Source organism: Castor canadensis, chromosome 6 (assembly GCF_047511655.1).
Source record: "Castor canadensis chromosome 6, mCasCan1.hap1v2, whole genome shotgun sequence".
Taxonomy (NCBI): Eukaryota; Metazoa; Chordata; class Mammalia; order Rodentia; family Castoridae; genus Castor; species Castor canadensis.
In genome coordinates this window covers 14,905,228-14,923,314 of record NC_133391.1, presented here as the reverse complement: position 1 = coordinate 14,923,314, position 18,087 = coordinate 14,905,228, and the positions used below count along the sequence as shown (strand labels likewise).

The 18,087-nt window shown below is 38.9% G+C and overlaps 1 protein-coding gene across 1 annotated transcript in view; it reads right to left on the bottom strand.

The window, feature by feature from the left end:
* Positions 1–18,087, bottom strand: part of Auts2 (activator of transcription and developmental regulator AUTS2) — a 1,074,506-nt gene that overhangs the window by 569,365 nt on the left and 487,054 nt on the right. The gene's annotated exons all lie outside the window — the stretch shown is intronic.

Sequence of the window (18,087 nt, the reverse complement as noted above, 5' to 3'; positions counted from 1 at the left end):
ACCCCCAACAATTTTGTTTTAGTTATTTTTCAGATAGGTCTTGTACTTTTTGCCTGGAGCTGGCCTCAGACCAGGATCCTCCTATCTCATCTTCTGTAGTACCTAGGATTATAGACTGTATCACTATGTCTGGCTTCTTCCTTGAGATAAGATCTTGCTAACTTTTTGCCTGGGCAAAAAGTGATCAACCTATCTCCACCTCCCAAGTAGTTGGGATTACAGGTGTGAACCACCACACAGGCTCCTCTCTCAATATACATGCATAGAGAGTTATTTGGAAAGATGCTCGTGAAATGTTAATGTTATTTCTGTGAAAAGGGACAGGACTTAGGTGGATGCTGTGCTGTCACTGTGTCTTTTGCCTTGTAAGTGCTTTATAATGGTGATGTATGATTTTTATAAATATTCCTTCTTCTATCAATATAATCAAAACATGATAATCAGATTAGGAGTGATTTGGCTGATATATGGTAGCACTCTTAGATCGTGTGAGAACATCCAAGGTTAACAGGGTCCAGACTCTCAAGAAAATGGAGAGCACAAGAGCCAATGGGAGGAACAGAGAATCTAAGTTCTTAATCAGGAGGACGAACCAACAGTCCTCCACTTCTTAGACATGCTGCAAAAAAGAGTCAGAAGAGAAAATTTCACAATAAAGATTTGTTTTAATTAAGAATGTTCCTCTTTAAAAAATGAAACAAAAACTCTCCTCATGTTTAAATCTCTCATTAGAAGCTGTTATTCATAGATTCAAAACAGGAAATGGGCAATCATTTGCCTGGGGATCCGAAAAAGGCTACTATCAGCAGCCATTGGGAAGGCAATGCATTTAGGGAGCCCCCCCGCCCAGTAACCCCAGCAGTATTTCTCTTTGACAGGCAATACTGCCCTGGTAATTCCTTTTGGAAAATTTTGTAAAAAATTACACCACAAGGCCACTGGATGTCACTGCAGGTTTATGGAGTGCTACCCACCGGGGCTTAATCTGGGCTATAAATAAAAGGGCTCTTAAAGTCCTCCAAAGGGATGGGAAGTAAGCTGTCAGGCTATGACGCTGGGGTGATAGGAGATATGCCAAGGACAAGACCTTCTCCTGAAAATTCTTGCCTTAAACAGTCTGAACAAAGGGCAAGGAGCAAATAATCTAAAGTTAACAGATCCAACAGCCAAGCAGAAAAATAAAAGGCTGTCAACTACTCCTGTCAGTCAAAGAAAATGATGAAGATTGTACACTTAAGTAAGCACTAAAAAGTCAATGATCAGAACTTCTTTCCTACAAAGGTTTTGATGGGAATTTTTTTTTTTTAAACACCTGAAGAGCATCAGTCAAAGGTGAGCTAGCTCCCCTAGGAAACCCATAGTTCACCCTAAGAAAGGAGATGACAGTCATTTAGAGACCAGATTGCACATTTAACATGCAATAAAGATTGCATCACACTCTCTAAGTCTTAGAATGTCCAGTGGGGAAAAAATAAGGGAGAAAAATTGGCAGAAAGAGTCATTAAACAAGTCCAGCAAATTAAAAAGGAAGTGCAGATGCTCTACAGGGGAAGTCACATGCCTGCTATTCCTCCTGTTTCCTTCACTACAGCTCTGGACCCCCCAAAGAACTATTGTTAAAAGACTCAAATCAAAAAAACAAAACAAACAAAAGAAGGGACTTTGTCTTCAAGGAAAAAGAGGGAGATTTAAATCAAAATGAAAGCCTAATTCCCATGGAAACAGACCTCCTCGGGACTGGTTTCAGCATCATTACATCAGGAAGACACAAGTTTGGTTTCCATATTGATTAATTCCAGCCGAGCTGAAATTTGCATGCAATTTACAATCATTCCTTCCACAAATGTCTTCATTTAGTAGTATTTTGAGCTTGACATGACAAGATTATTGCAAATCACAGCTCCATCAAAGAAGAATCTGCTAAAAAATCACAATTCCATTGGCAAAGCTGCAAAAGGCAATGATTGGTTTAGGAGAATAAACACAGTTTTATGCAGCTAGGACATTATTCTTTAATTCACAGTGTCACATGTCCATGAAGGCCTTGCACAAATGTCATCTTGCTAGTGTACAGAAGCACAGCTTCTGAGGGCGACAGCCATGCATATCCAGTCGTGATGTGTTTGGGGTGGAATATAAGAAAGCCACAGCAGTGCTGAAAGAAGAAACTGTTTGTAAGTCCATCCTCCTAACATCCAATTCAATCACCCAGGCCTCCTCACAGGCCATCACACACAAAAATCCATGAGGCTACCTGAGTAAGACAGGAACTGTTTAATGAATTACGAGTTGTTCTTCCAATGATCCCTGAAGAAGATAAACTCTGACAAAGTCTTTAAGTGAAGAATTTTCCACATTCAAAACCAAGGAGAGCAAAGAGCTGTTTTGTTGGAGGAAACTCTGGTGTCATGGCTGAAGCTGTCTCTCTTTGTAGCAGCTTACTTTTCTCAGCTATTTCAGCAGCTGCTTCATGGTCTTGCAAACAGACCAAATACACATGGCCAGCAAATCTTTCATTAATTTAACATTCTACTAAGTTATTAAATCCTCCAGTAGGAAGGTGAGAATACAGATATCTGAGCAATTATCACCTAAATTATAGATATGGCTACAGAGTCACATATAAAAGAATATTTTTTTATTAATGAGTACAGCAAAGACCAATCAAATAATCACTTGATTGGGGAGCAGCTCTAAGACTGCAGGAAGCAGAAGAAATGAGGAAATGTTCCTATGCACACCCATTTAAGACTGCAAAGCAGCCAGGGAAGTGAAACCAAAGGAAGACTGTGGAGGTTTCATTACACACCCCTCACCCTGATGGACAGAGCCAAAGTAACATCCTATTACTAGCAAGCAGCATCACACAGACATATAAAATACTAGTAAGGTTTAATAAAAACGGCAAAGTGGAGCCAAGACACATGCTTTAAAATGCTCAGTTTGACAATTCATAAACTATGTTTCTGATACATAATAGCCTTTATGCTTTCTATTATCGCTCGGGTATAAAGTGTGTACCAAAAACTTATGTACTAAAGACTTGATCCCCAGCACTGTTCAAAGGTGGGGTCTGGAGAGGTGATGGGTTCATGAGGGATTAATCTGTCATCATCAATCCTAATCGATAGATCAATCCATTAGTATGTTCATAGGTTCAATGAGTTACTAGGCAGTTATTAGTTGGTGGAAGTAATCATGAGAGAGCATGCCCTTAAAAGGTATTTGGGGACCCTGGTCTGTCTATGTCTGTCTGTCTCTGTGTGTGTGTGTGTGTGTGTGTGTGTGTGTGTGTGTGTTTGTGTATCTTTCCCTTTGGAGTCCCTCCCTCTCTTTCTGCTTCCCTCCTTCCTGTGCTGACATGCACTTGTAATGATGGTGTTCAGCCCAAAGCAATGGGGCCACGGTCCCACTGACCAAAGCCTCTGAAATTGAGAGCCAAAATAAATCCTTTCTCCTTTAATGATTTTCTTGGTATTTTTGTCATGGCAATGAAAAGCTTACATGTTATTTGGCTCCTCCTTGAAAATTTGTACAACTTTGGTAATTAAAATACCCCAGTACTCCATGCATGGTGTTTGGGAATCACATATGCTGTAATAAAAAGCTGCTGTCAATTTATAATCAGGTATAATCATAACAAATCTGAGTTCTAGTATACTGTATTTGCCTCCTGCATGTGGGTCCCATGAATTCATAAAAAGTTAACCTAAATCGTTCCATGTCTATGTCTATGTCTGCCCTGGAGTCCTGGCGTTCCCTTTGAAGCCCATTGACTCTTTTAAGCCACTGTGTTTTGATTGACAAACAAATTCAGAAGTTCATCCACATGCATTTCACACTGTGTTTCACACTGGGTCTTTCCGACATTTTGTGACTCCCAGAAACAGTGATCTAAGGAGTCACCTGAGCCAGCAGAGAGGATAATAGCTACTTCAAACATGTGAGGAACTCAGCAGGCTAGAAATCATGGCTTCCTCCAAACAAGCCACACCATCATGATCTAATGTCACATGCCCTTGAAATGGCCTTCAAGACACGGACTCTCCCAAGATGTATTCTATCAGGACTGTGGAATCATCAGTGTTCTGAGAGCAGGTGATTAAAATACGATGCAGGTTGATGCTACTGCAAAAGCAATCAAAGGAAAGCAAAGCAATAAATAAAAAAGAAAGCTGTTTATCCAGTTTTCTAAAATTACACTGTGGTCCACAGGAATATGCAATATGCCCTCACTAATAATGATGAGAGGAGTGCATCATGGCTAGATGCTTATTTATATATTTACTACCTCTTTTGTAGTCAGCTCTTTAGCCCTGTACGTAAATCACATGGAAGCACGAATCTCAAATGCCCAGCACTTGTCCTAATCATCACACATTGTAACCATTGCATGATACATGAGTGTACCTATCAGGCACGCTGCTCCTCTGAGCTCTGCACTCCCACTCCCACAGCGTCTTTCCTTCACCACCCCCTGGGTCTCTTAAAATTCACCACAGCCCAAAAGTAACTCACTGGGTAAGTGGCTGATCTGAGACTTGGGTGTGTGCTCTTAATCACTGCTCTAACCTCTTGGTGACTCCTGGGAGAACTGGCTTTGCAGGCATCCTTGAGGATACTACAGAGATCACTCCCATGTTTCCTCATGGTTTGGCTGGTCTATTCTATACCCTAAACACCTTTAGGACTGTCTCTCCCTTCTCCTCTAAACACACCATCATCACAACCATCTTTCCTGGAATGTTTTTGCTACCATCTCATACTTAGAAAGCCATATTCTACAATACTACCTGAGTGACCATGTGATATACACAAATCTAACTAACTCTCTCTACCACTTAGGATCCTAAGGGGCTCTCCATCCCTTTCATTATCAAACACGAACCCATGAAGATGATTGGGGAGGGGCAGTACTAGCATTTAAATTCTGGGCCTCTTGCTTGCTAGGCAGACACTCTACCAATTGAGCCACACATCCAGCCTTTTCTTGCTTTATTTTTTGGATAGGGTCTCATGTTTTTTGCCTGAGGCCAGCCTTGGACCAGGATCATTTTACTTATGTCTCCTGTCTAGCTGGGATTACAGACATGAACCACCATGCTTGGTTTGTTGTTGAAATGGGAGTCTCACTAACTTTTTTCCCAGGCAAGCCTTGAACTGTGTTCCTCCCAATGTCTACTTCCCAAGTAGCTGGGATTATGGGTGTGAACCATTGTGCCTGTGGCGATTATTTTGATCTGGCCCCTTTCTAGCCTCAGTCCTGTCATTTCCAAGCATTTCAAGATACCTACATGTCCCTAGAAGCACAAGGCCCAGGCCACTGGAGCTCTCTGTGTGGTGCAGGGTGGAGCATAGCTCCACTCCAGGAACTGAACCAGGCATTCCTAGTCTGGGCAGAGATGTTCCTCAGAGGGGCAGCACACTCACATTACAGGTGTTTGCTTCAACAGTTTCTCTTCCCTCTCATCACAAGGCAAATGGTGTTTATGGCAGTGGCTTTCAAATGAGGTGGGGTTCTACCAGGTGTAATCTCCAAAGTCAGTACTTGCATCCCAGTCTAATGATATGTTCCCTAAGAGAAGAGTCGTTCATCTAGCTGTACTCAGACCTCAAGAAGTTTCTGAGTCATTACAGGCTCAAGAGGACAAGGTGAATAAATAGACAGGAAAAAGAAAAAGAAAGCAAGAGCACATAAAGAAAAATGCTAGAGAAGGAGCAAGATAAAAGTGATGATAGCTGACTGCAAAGAGAAACCACTGAACAGAAAAGAGAAAACGCTAAGAAGTGGCAAACTATTAGCAAGTTATAGAAAAGACAGATTAAGTGAAAATGCTCATTTGAATTGCTTTTTCAAATCATGTGACGGACCTTTAATGGGGAAGAGCAGACCAGTAAGAAATGTTTCTCCAAATCCACAAATGATGCAATTTAGTAACATAGATGAGACCGAAAGCAGAGAGATCTCCTGGTGACACAGGGAACCACAGCATCCTCCTCTACTCAACAGCCAGAGCGGCTGCGAAGCTCAGTCCTAGAGCTCCACAACAGACCTGCTTGCTAGGGACAACCCACCCTGGCTGACTTAAGGCCAAGGCTTAACACGGAAACCTCTTGGGCTGCCTCTGAGCCCATGAAGATGCACTAAGAGGGGGCTTGAGACTATCCACAATTCCACGCACAGTTTTGTCCTCACATTTGATTCTGGAGAAAAGCTCTCTCCTCTTCAGCCACTTTCCAATTCCCCCAAAGAGGGCACTCTTGGAAACAACAGCTTTGGCTGCAATTTGATAGGCACAGGTGGCAGCACCAGCTGCAAGTAATTTAGCTCTCATGGCACTGCTGTATCTTTTGGACTTTGCGTACTCTGTCAACAAAGGGTGTGGGGGAAGAGGTGCTGAGAAGCAAAGGCAACTTGGGGTCAAGGGCGTCAGAGCAGGAATGGTGTCTTCAGGAGCAGGTTCACTGAGGTTGGCACATATGGTCGTTAATCTTTCTGTATAGAGAGCCAGGTGAAGTTGTGGATGGAGATGACCAGGCTAGATACTGGTTCAGCACTGCCCATTTATCAGCAGACAAAACCAGTAGGAGGCTTCAGATGGCTCTACCATGCAGAACTGAGGTCACTCCCTGCTTGACAGACAGTGACACTCTGGGTGGAATTTCTGGTAAAGGTACAAGTGATTTCCACAGCTGAGCCCATACGGATCTTTCTGACTAGTTTTCTGAGCGCCTGAGTACTGTCACCCTAATATGGTCCAAAGCCAGGCTTCAGGTTAAAGAACACAAGCCAGAAGGAAAGGACAGGCACTGGGGTTTGGGGACCCATGCCTGACAAGCTCTGAATTAACAATTTATGCTTCTGGTAGCCCCTATATGGCATATGATTCCTAATGAAGACAGAGACAGCCAGGGAAGGGTAACAAGGGAGGGATTAGGCACAAGGCAGCCATCCAGCCATAGAGGCTTCCTTAAAAAAGTCGGTTTTCTCCTAAAGAGCAAAATCCCCTGACCTCTAAACCAAAAGAGCCAAGGGCCCTTCACTCTGCTCTTACATTTACGTGAGGCCAGAATCAAAGTATGGACTACCTGCATTCAAGGACCCATAAGCCAGACCCTTGACAAAGAATTTCTTTCCCTCATCTTCTCTCTCCACTCTGACATCCTAAGACAGGTTTTATTTCCAAATCATATCATCCCAATGATCAGCCCATGGATCTGCTCTCTGTTCCCCTGAAAGCTGGAAAGAACCTGGATAAGTCCACCCTGAGTGAGGGGTGTCCTATCACAGCAGTGCCACTGTCTGGCAATAATCTGGGCAAATGGCATTCCAAGGTACAGTTCTGTAATGAGTTGCCCTCTGGGAGAGAGTAAAACCAGACAGGCAGCCAGGAGCCTACCTGTTGTGCCATCAGCTGCTCACTCACCAGACCTGGAGCCAGGTCCCCAGAGGGGCTCCTTCCATCAAACACATGATGCTCCAATTTGATCCAGGAAAGCAATTATGTAATATGCTCTTCCAATGAAAGGGGAAAACAGTGGCCAAGCTTGATAAGTTAGTGCATGAGTTTCACTCGGAGGCCATCCAGTGAAGAGAGAAGTGCATGAGTTTCACTCGGAGGCCATCCAGATAATCTCATGCCACATGTGTCCTCCTTGTCACCACATCCTGTACTCCAGTCACCACACCAGGAGTCACATGGAGAGTTCCTATGGCACATGCCAAGGGTACTGCTTTTTGAAAACCTTTAGTTGGTGACATATGAGACAGGAGGTAGACCAGTTTCTGGTCCTAACAGAAACAATTAGGAATTGAAGAAAAATTATGTTTCACTAACTCCTTAAAAGTAGTAGCTTTCAGCAATCCTTAAATTCAAAATTGACTGACTTCCATTTCAAAAACAACAACCATCTAAAACTTTCCTTTCACACAGATGAATCTTTAAACAAACAAAAGTCCTATTTTGCTTACTGTCAAAGAAAAGGAGCTATTTTTCCTGTTTCCTCTTCCGTTTTACCAGCAACCCAACCCTCCAGCCCCCAGACCCTTCAGAAATTGCTCCTCTGATACACACTTTTTTCTTGAGGAAATGACATAGTGACATAGGTAAAAGGTGATTTGGATGGACTGCTGTGTCACAAATTGTCAGGATCTGATTTAGAGACCTTGCTTTTGTCAAGAAAGACAGTTGGATATCTGCTTTAAAGAAGTACTGGGAATATTTTCATCAAAGGTTTGAATTGAAAAGCAGTGGGAGGTAAATATCTGAGATGCTGCCTAGAAAGACTGCTGCATCTGTGCGATTACCATTAACAGAGGGCGGTGGTGGTTCAGTGAGGTAATTCAATCGGGTGGCCTACATTCTATCAGACCACAATCTTGAGCCCACACAAAAAAGGCTGCCAAAAAACCGACTGGGCTCTTTTGTAGGCATTTTCTTGCCCCTAATTCTGTAAAACAGAATGTATTTGCTTCTTAAGGGCCCATCATGTATCTCTGAACATTTAACAAAGGACCAGGAGATATTTCTCTGGTGAAAATATGTACTTTGACATTCTTCAGAGTGGTGAGTTCTCTGATATAAAGGTGCAATGAGCTAGTGTACTTAAAAGAGAGCAGAGAGAAAAAGACGCATGCCCCATGGAATTGCTTACAGCAAGGAAATAGTGTTTGCAACTTTTTAAAACAGCTTCATTGAAGCATAAATGAAATATAACTACACATATATAAAGCCTACAATTTGATAATATTTACTATTTGAAAATATCCATGAAACTATCAATCACAGTCAAGATAATGAACACACCATTACCTACAGAAGGTGACTCATGCTCCATTGTGATCTCCCCGCACCTTCCGTGCCTGCCTCTCCAGACTAACAGACCTCTTGTGTGTCATTCTAGATTTATTGCCACTTACTAGCATTTTACATAAGCTGGAACCCTTCGACTCTTTTATTGTGTAGCTTCTTTTACTCAGCATACTGTTTGGTGATTATCTGTGCTGTTGCATTAATATTTCCTTTTTATTGCTACATACTATTTTATTGAATAAATGTAAGAAACTGTTTATTTAATTGATAATAGACATGGAAAATTATTAATTTTTCATTACAAATACAGCCACTATGAACATTCAAAAGTCCATGTATGGGCGTATGCTTTCTTTTTCTCTTTAGTCAAAATCCTGGAGTGGAACAGAAGGTAGATAATATGGTAGATGTATATTTTAAGAAACTGTCAAACTATTTTCAAAGCTGAAATACCACTTAGCTTCCCACCAGCAGTGTTGTAGAGGTCTGTTCCTCAACATCCTTCTCAACACCTGTTATAGTCAGTCACCTTCACTTTAGTCGTTTTATTAGGTGTGTAGTGGCTTTACTTTGCTTTTGGTAATGATTAAAGATGTGGAGGGTCTTTTTTAGTAAACTGTCTCTTCAAGTCTTCTGCCCATATTTGACTGGGACGTGTTTCCTTATCAGTGGGCATTGAGATGTTTTTATATATTCTGGATACAAATCCTTTATTTTGTAAAATGCTTTGCAAAGTTTTTTTCCTAGCATGTGGATTACAATTTCATTCTATTATCAGTGTCATTTGAAAGATATATACTGGGATATGTTATGGTTTGAATCTGAAATGTTCCCCAAAGGCTCATGTGTTAAAGGCTAGGTGCCAGCTGGCAACCAAGTGATCCAGTCACTGGATCCGAGGGCTCTGACCTAACTGATGAATTCATCCTCAGTGTATTCACATAATGATGACATTATTGAGAGGAAGTGGAACAGTAGAGTTGGAGCAGAGCTGAAGGAAGCAGGACACTGGGGGGGTGCCCTGGAAAGACATGGCTTTGTTCCCAGACCCTTCCTAGCTGTAGCTCTGCTTCCCCACTGCCAGGAGCTGAGTGATTTGCTCCATCACACTGCCACCACCATGGTCTCTCCTCAGGCACAATAAAGGACCAGGCCAACTGTGATTGGTACCTCTGGAACTGTGGGCCAAAATAAATCCTTCACCTTGTTTCTTAATTTCACTCTGTTGCAGTGATGGAAAACTGACTAATGCAGTAGGTAACTCCAGGTTGGTGTGGTTTCTTTCAGTACTTTAAAAGATACTGCTCCACTTATTTGTTTTTTGGACAAGAAATCTGTTGTCATTCTTACCTTTGCTCCCCTGAACCTTCCTTCTTTGCCTGCCTTCCTCCCTCCTTTCCTTTCTTTCCAGTGATGGGAATTAAACCAGGCTTTGCACGAGCTAGCTACCCCTTAGCTCCACTCCCAGCCCTTTTCCTATTTCCTATTTATAGGATTTTCTCTCTCTAAGTGATTTTGAGGAATCTATGATGTGTCTTCATGTAATTGTCTTTATTTTTTTGTGTCTCAACATACAAAAAAATCTGTATGTTTATAGTTTTCATAAAGTTTGGAAAGGTTTTCCAATAGTATTTCTCCAAATATTTTTGTCATCTCTCTCTCTTTTTCTTAGACAACTCCAATTATAGTTCATTTGGCTGAAGGAAATGATTTGGCTGTTGCACAGCTCACCAACACTCTGTTCATTTTTTAAATTCTTCATTCTCTCTACATTCACCTGGAATGGTGTCCATTACTCTGATTTCAAGTCTGGTGCAATGTCTAATCTTCTGTTAAACTCATATATATCTCACCTCATACTTGGTGGGTTTTATTCTAGAAGCTTAATATTGCTCTTACTCAACTTAAATTTTGGAAAATATGGAATGTAATTATAATAATCTTTAAAATATCCCTTTCAGGTAATACTAATGTCAGTATCTTTCTTGGTCAATTTGATTCTCTCTTCATCGTGGGTCATATGCTCCTGGTTCCTTGCATGCATGGTGATTCTTAATTGAATTTTTCCTAATTCCTCCAGAATTCAGTGAAGTTACTTTTTGATAGTTTGATGCTATCAGGTATTGCTTTTCAAATGTGTTAGCAGGGACTGGCGCAGCACTAAGTCTAGGGCTAATTGTTTCTCAACACTGAAGAAGATTCTACTATGCTCTTGGCTCAAGGCTCCATGAATCTAAAGGTTTCCTAATCTTACTGATGGGAACAGAGTTCCTGGCCACATGTGAGAGTGAGGTACTACTGCCTATAATCCTTTTGGATGGTTCTTTCTCAACCCTCAGGTAGTTTGCACAAATACAAGAGCTAGCTAATACAGTCTTGTTGAATTGTAGAGGCAATGCTCTGAAAATATTCTTTCTCTGTGTAGCTCCAGTCTCTGTACTATGAAGTCTAGCTACCTTGCTGTGAATAGGCTCTCTGTATTGTTCCCTAATGCAGGAAGTCCACTGGGCTACACTTGTTACCATGGAGTGTCCCCCACCATGCATGAGGCCTGGGACTCTTTCAAGGTAGGAGACACTCATAGGGATCACTGTATTTGGTTACTTTCTCTCAGGGATCACTGTCTTTTCCTGCATGATGCCAAGAGTCTTGCAAAATGCTGCTTCATGTATTTACTCTTTTATTATTTCAGGGGCTTATTTATAAGAGGACAGTAAATTCAATCCCTGTTAATCTGGGCTGAAAGCCCAGGTCTTCTCATGACTATTTTTCCTTAGATTATTTGTTATCACCTGGGAATTCATTTGATTAACTTAAGTGTCAGAGAGAGAGAGAGAGAGAGAGAGAGAGAGAGAGAGAGAGAGAGAGAGAGAGAGAGAGAGGGAGGGAGAGGCTGGCTGGCATGCATTGCTAATGTACAGTCTGACATAAGAAAACATTTGTTTGAATTATGCCAAACATGAAGTATAGATTTCTATAACTTAATTCACAAGGAAAACTCCCCCAAATTCTACTTTATTAATCTTTTTTGTTCATCTATTTGTCTGTTGTGAGCTCTGGTGTTTAAGAATGGTATATCCACTGAAAAGAAAAGTAGCTCTTAGCAATTTGAACTGATGAAGATTTTATTTGTTTGTTTCTATGTTCATTCTTGACCTAAAACTGATATTCTAGAATTAGGTCTGAGAGTCTATAATTCAGAAAGTTCTTTTCCTTTCATTATAAGTCTGCAATGGTGTTTTAGAATAATAAATTGTATTAATAACAAGATTATAAACCCCTAAAATGGAATGAATTTTGCTCTAATAGATATATCGAGTACAAGTCCTACATACACAAATTCTAAAATCACTAGAGAACAAGAAAATTGAGTTTCTAGCATTTTAAATGCACTTAATTAAAAGCAAATTCTTACGTAAGCAACTGAGAAACATTTTACAAACTCATGTTCACTTAATTTATTTAATTCAATCTTGCCAAACAGGATTAGATTAATAAATTTTGGTTTAATAAAAAGTTATGTCTTCTCTGAAGTGTCAGTGACATTAAATCTGCTTCCCACACACAGGCAGGCTTCCTGATCATGTATGTGAGCACTATTTCTGCTGTACCTTTGTATATGTTTCTTTGGTCAAACTGAATCAATATTCTAATGAACATTATTAACTATGTTTTATAGTAACTGAGCTTGAACTCACTAAGATTTTTAAGTATTTTAAAACCTTACATATTAAATAAATGGATATATATTGGACACCTAGGCCATTAGTTAATCATGACATTTATTCTTTTGCGTCTTATTTTTCTAAACTACACAGAAAGATCTAGCTTTAGGTTAAGTTAATAAGTATATATATATTTGCTACTGTAAAGCTATAGAAGAGATATATGTAGTGACAGAAAGTTGGTTATATTTCTATTAACATGCTGATGTGGGGGAAGGCAGTTTACAATTTCTGCTCCCCAGTTTTTTCTTTCTATGAAATAGAATTTAGTTACTTTAGCTAAAAGTTATAACTAATAAAAGGAGTTGACACTTTATTTAGGAGCAATAGTGTTAGAGAAATTTGGTTCTATACAAGCTTCTGTTTTTGAAGGAAAAGAACACTTTTGCCCCCAAATAAATGCTTCTGAAGATTTTTGGTACGCAGGCTACTCTAAAAACATATTAAGGATCTCATTGAGCTTAGTTCTTGTGTGTGAAAGTATAGGAGGGCTATTATTACAATAGTTATAGCACTAAAAATAATTCTTAAATGTTTACTTACTGATTAATTTCAAACTAGCAATAATGAATGAACACACTGCATGTTAATAAAATCTTAGGTATGTTGTGGAATTACTTCTGACTTCATGGAGCACAATTAAGATCTGTCCTGAAGAAGGGCACCAAATGAAAAATCTGGGTGTGGTGGTGCACACCTGTCATCAGCTACAGCAGGAAGCATAAATAGGAGGACCATAATCCAGGCTGGCCTGGGCAAAAAGTGAGACCCTGTCTCCAAAACGACCAGAGTAAAACGGATAGAGGTGTGGCTCAAGCTGTAGAGCTCCTGCCTGGAAAGCCTGAAGTCCTGATTTAAAAACCTCAATACTACAAAACAAAAAACAAACCAACCAAACAAACAGAAAAATCAGTCCTGAAGTAAAATGTCAGTTGGTTGCAAAATGTGAAAAAAATTAAAAAGTGAATTTTATTCATCTTGGTTTGTAAAACCAGAGTCCCAAAAAGAGTAAAATGTGCTTTACAAATATCTTTTTTACTTTTAGTGGGCTTACTTACTTATAGTTTTGTCTAAAACTTTTTATTAGCTTTATTCTGCATGCCACAGAAATAACCAAGTCTCCTGGTTGATTATATCATTCTTACAAAGAATTCTTGCCAGATTTTTTACTTTAAAAAATTCCAAGCAATAATTAGCCACAACCATTTTAAATATCTTTCATTTACATAGAGTTTTTGAATTTTACTCTGATATTTCCTAGAAAGCTATGCCTCAGCTACAGGCTGGGCCAGAGTGCTGGCCTTTCACAAAGGAAGACAGTTTCAGAGTCCCCAAAGTAAAGGACCGTACCAGGGGAACTTGAAAGTTTACATTAGCAAAGAACAGACTCTGGGGACAGACTTCTGAAGTGACTGCCTAAACAACTTTAAAGCCAGATCTAGGACTAATACAGGATTTCCAGAACTCTTTTTAAACAAGAAATTTTATGAGACAAATTTATGAGACTAATAACCCAGGATACAGTGGAATAAGAATTAATTATACAGGGCTAATGAACTGACAAGCAATGTCTGTTGTTTTTGTTTTGAACATCACTAACATTATTTTCCTATTTTTGTGTATATATGAAAATCCTCTATTTTCCCCTTTTTATTATAAATTTCTTATTAGGATATATTCGTTATATGGGGGAGGATTCATAGTGACAGTTCCAATGAGGCTTACATTGGTTAGATGACCCCATCATATTATTCTAGTATGAGGGGTGCATTGTGCCATTTACAAAAGTTCATATAATATAGCATGTTGAATTCACTCCCTATTTTTTTCTTAAACTATACACAACTCATAGCAATTTAGTAGTTTCTGTTTTTGTAAACTGCAATGAAATAAATCTAAATGATATTTTGCTCTCACTGACATTTTCCCCAATTCGGTAACTCTTAAATCTTTTTCCTTTTCATGGTAAAAAAGTTATTTGCATGGATTCAGGAAGAAGTGGCTTTCCTCTTTACCAGGATGTCTATGGAAAACTACAAAGGTCTTGTCTGGAATGTCATATTTGAAAGTGATACTCATACAATGATACATAACACTTACAATGAAGGATGATTTTATATGGCTATTATTTATAATATTTGCCCAGAAACACTGCACTCATACCTCACTTGCAAGGGTCCAGCCCCATATACAGGAAGGAAGATCACTTTTTGGCAGGCTACCTTAGGATAGTTTATAAACCTCAAGTAAAAGGAAATCCACCCAAAATTTAGTTATTAAAGGTGGTAGAGAGAGTTTATTGGGCTTGGATTTCCAGCCTTAGAACACAAATAACAGACATATAATTTAATATAATATGAGATTCCTCATGAAGACATTCAACAAGGTAAACTTAAAAAAAAGACATATACTAAATTACCACTCTTGGTATAAACATGTAAACAAATTGGCTAAATTTAATGAAAAATATTTTCCTTTGAGACTATTTTTCATCTGATGGGGGGAAATCTTTGCTTTAGGGGAACACTATAGCTTCATGACAGCTACTTCACAACTCTGGAAATGGAAGAAAAGTGATGGTAATGAAAGACAAATGTTAGTGTAATCATATGGATTCCGACCTCTCAGGCTGAGGATCAACTGATTGTGAAAGCCTTCTGTTCTCACAAGGTATCAGCCACAAAGTCATGTTTAGATAACCAAGTTTTAACAATTTGCAAATGTACTGTACCCAAAAAACAGAGAACAAAGAGGTGGTCTTGACCATCACCTGCATATTCCTATGTACACCTGTCCATTAAAAATATTTTTAGGAAAAAGGGCCACTTGCCCAAAATTGCACACTGGTTTTATCCAGGCTCTGAAATTGTGGGTGATCTTTGAAATACACACAGCTTTTTTTCTAAAATATTAAAAGTGAGCTGTGTACACAGACAAGCACAGAGCATTTAGTTTTCATGATAGGAAATGGAAACCCTATGTGACAGCTAAAATGCTTGTAATCAAACTAATTGGCAATACGATGACCCTAAATGAGTTTTAAAGCACTGTAATATACGTTTAGCAATCAGTGGAGCGATCCTTTATTATTGAGGATCACGTTGGCAATTTTACCCATGTTATAAAAACAAATGGAGTAGGGGCTGGAAATCAGTAGATGGGAGAAAAGGAAAAATACATAAATAATTCTACTGCTTCAAAAGAGTAAATGAACCAAGAATAAGCCTATTGCTAACTGATGGAAAACAATAAAATGAGTTTAAATGTGATACAGTTAGCTTGAAAAACAGAATCAGGAGCAAAAACATTAAAAGTGCTCTCTATTGCTTAAAGAAATATTGTGTACATAGAGTTGTCCAGTTCAAAAATACAAATCTCATTTGCAAAAGAGTGAGTTAATATAAATAAAACTAATAGGGCAATTTTGACAAACAGAGGAACAACCAGACTCTCAAAAAATACTTTTAGGAAGTACCGTTCAGTCTTCTTCCTTCTTTCCTGCATAGACTGTACTGACAGCCTTTACACAACTATGACACAGTAACTATATATCAGGAAAACTAACCAAGCCAACAAATAAGTCAGTTTTAAATCACTATCTACAGAAGACTTGTGCAATGTATACTGCAGTCAAAAAGGCAAAAATGCAGGAAAACGTTTGCTACCACAAATGTGCTTGTAAGTAATTCAGATGGCAGAGATGATAGCTATGGCAAATTACGTTTTGTATAAGTACAACACAAACCCACAAACATGTGGAAGGCTGAATCCTCCAAAAATCACGTGATGAGATTACTAAAAATCAAATGCTTCTAGGCTGGCCAGAGATGGAGGCCTTAAGTGACAGTTTTGAAAAGTGACAAACTTCCAGGAAACAATACACTTCAAAATCACACATGTAGCAAAGAAAGAACTCCAAGAGGAATTAAAAAACACTTTGAACTGAAAGAAAAAAAATACAGTTTATAAAAATGTGCAGAAGTTAGTAAAAGCAGTGGACGGAGAGAATGCATGTGTTAGACAAGGAGGAAGGTCTGCCATCAGTCAAAGTTCTCACCATAGAAAGTGGGGAAAAGAAGAAGAGATTATGACCAAAGTATGTAGAAAAAAAGAAAGTATAAAACTCAGAGCAAAAGGAAGTGAAATGGAAAACAGGCAATTAAAAGAAGAAAATAAAACGAAAGGCCAGTTCTTAGAAAGCATCACTGGCAGAGTGGCTCAAGTGGTAGAGCGTCTGCCTAGCAAGTGTGAGTCCCTGAGTTCAAACCCATTGCCACAAAAAAAAAAAAAAAAAAAAGGGGAGAAAACGTCAATAAGAACAGGAAGTCTCTAGCCAGGTTAACTAAGAAAAATAGAATAGACACAGCTAACTTCAGCATGAACAAGGTGACATCGTTATAAGTCCCATGGACACCTTTAGTGAGGAACTAACTCTATTCCCACAGACTTGATAAGCTAGCTGATAAGGACCAACTTCTTGGAAGATAAAAATCACCAAAACTCACTCAAGAAGAAAAAGGCAATTTGATTTGGCCTGTATCTATTAAACAAATTGAACCAATAACAAATAATATTCTAAAACAGAAAACACCAAAGCCAGATAAGTTCACTAGAGAATTTTGCCAAATACATAAGAAATAAGATCAATTCTTTACAAAGTCAATCAAAAGATAGAAGCAGAGGGAATACTTCCTAATGGATTTTCATGATGCCAGCATTACCTAAATACCACAAACAAAGACATTACCATAAAAGTGTAGACCAATATCTCTCATAAACATAGATGCAAAAATCCTTAATAAAATATAAGCACACGAAATCTCATAAAGTATGAAAATAATCATGTATTGCTGCCAAGTAGAATATTATATGTGTATGATAACATTCAAAATGTGAACAGGCTAAAGAAAGAAACCACAGGGACATATCAATAAATGTAGGAAGTTTTTGACAAAATTCAACATCCATTCATTATAACCCTAGAAAACTAGGCGTGGAGGAATTGTTCTGAACTCGATAGAGAACTTCTACAACAAAACCTGCAGTTAACAGATTTAACAATGTGAAATTGTTGCAGCTTTCCTGCAAAGAATGAGAAAGAAGTCAGCTATGCCTCTTCACTGTTTTCCATGATGATACTGGAAGTCTTAGCTAATACAATAAGACAAAGAAATAAAAGGTATATAAATTGAAAAGGAGAAAATAAAGCTGTCTTTGTTTGCCAATGACATGACCTGCTATGTAGAAAATCAAAATACCAACAAAAGCTGGGGGCATGGTTCAGATGGTAGAACACCTGCCTTGCAAAGCCCTGATGTCAAACCCCAGTACTGCCCCAAAAGAGGGGGAATCAACAACAACAAAAGATTGAAAAACAAAAATACCCTCTGGGATTAACAGTCAATTATAGAAAGGTTATATAAATTTAATATGCAAAAGTCAATCACATTCCTATATACCAATAATAAGGGGAATTTGAAAGTTTACATTAGCACCTCTCGAAATGAGATATACAGATCTATACGAGAAGAAACACAAAACTTAGCTCA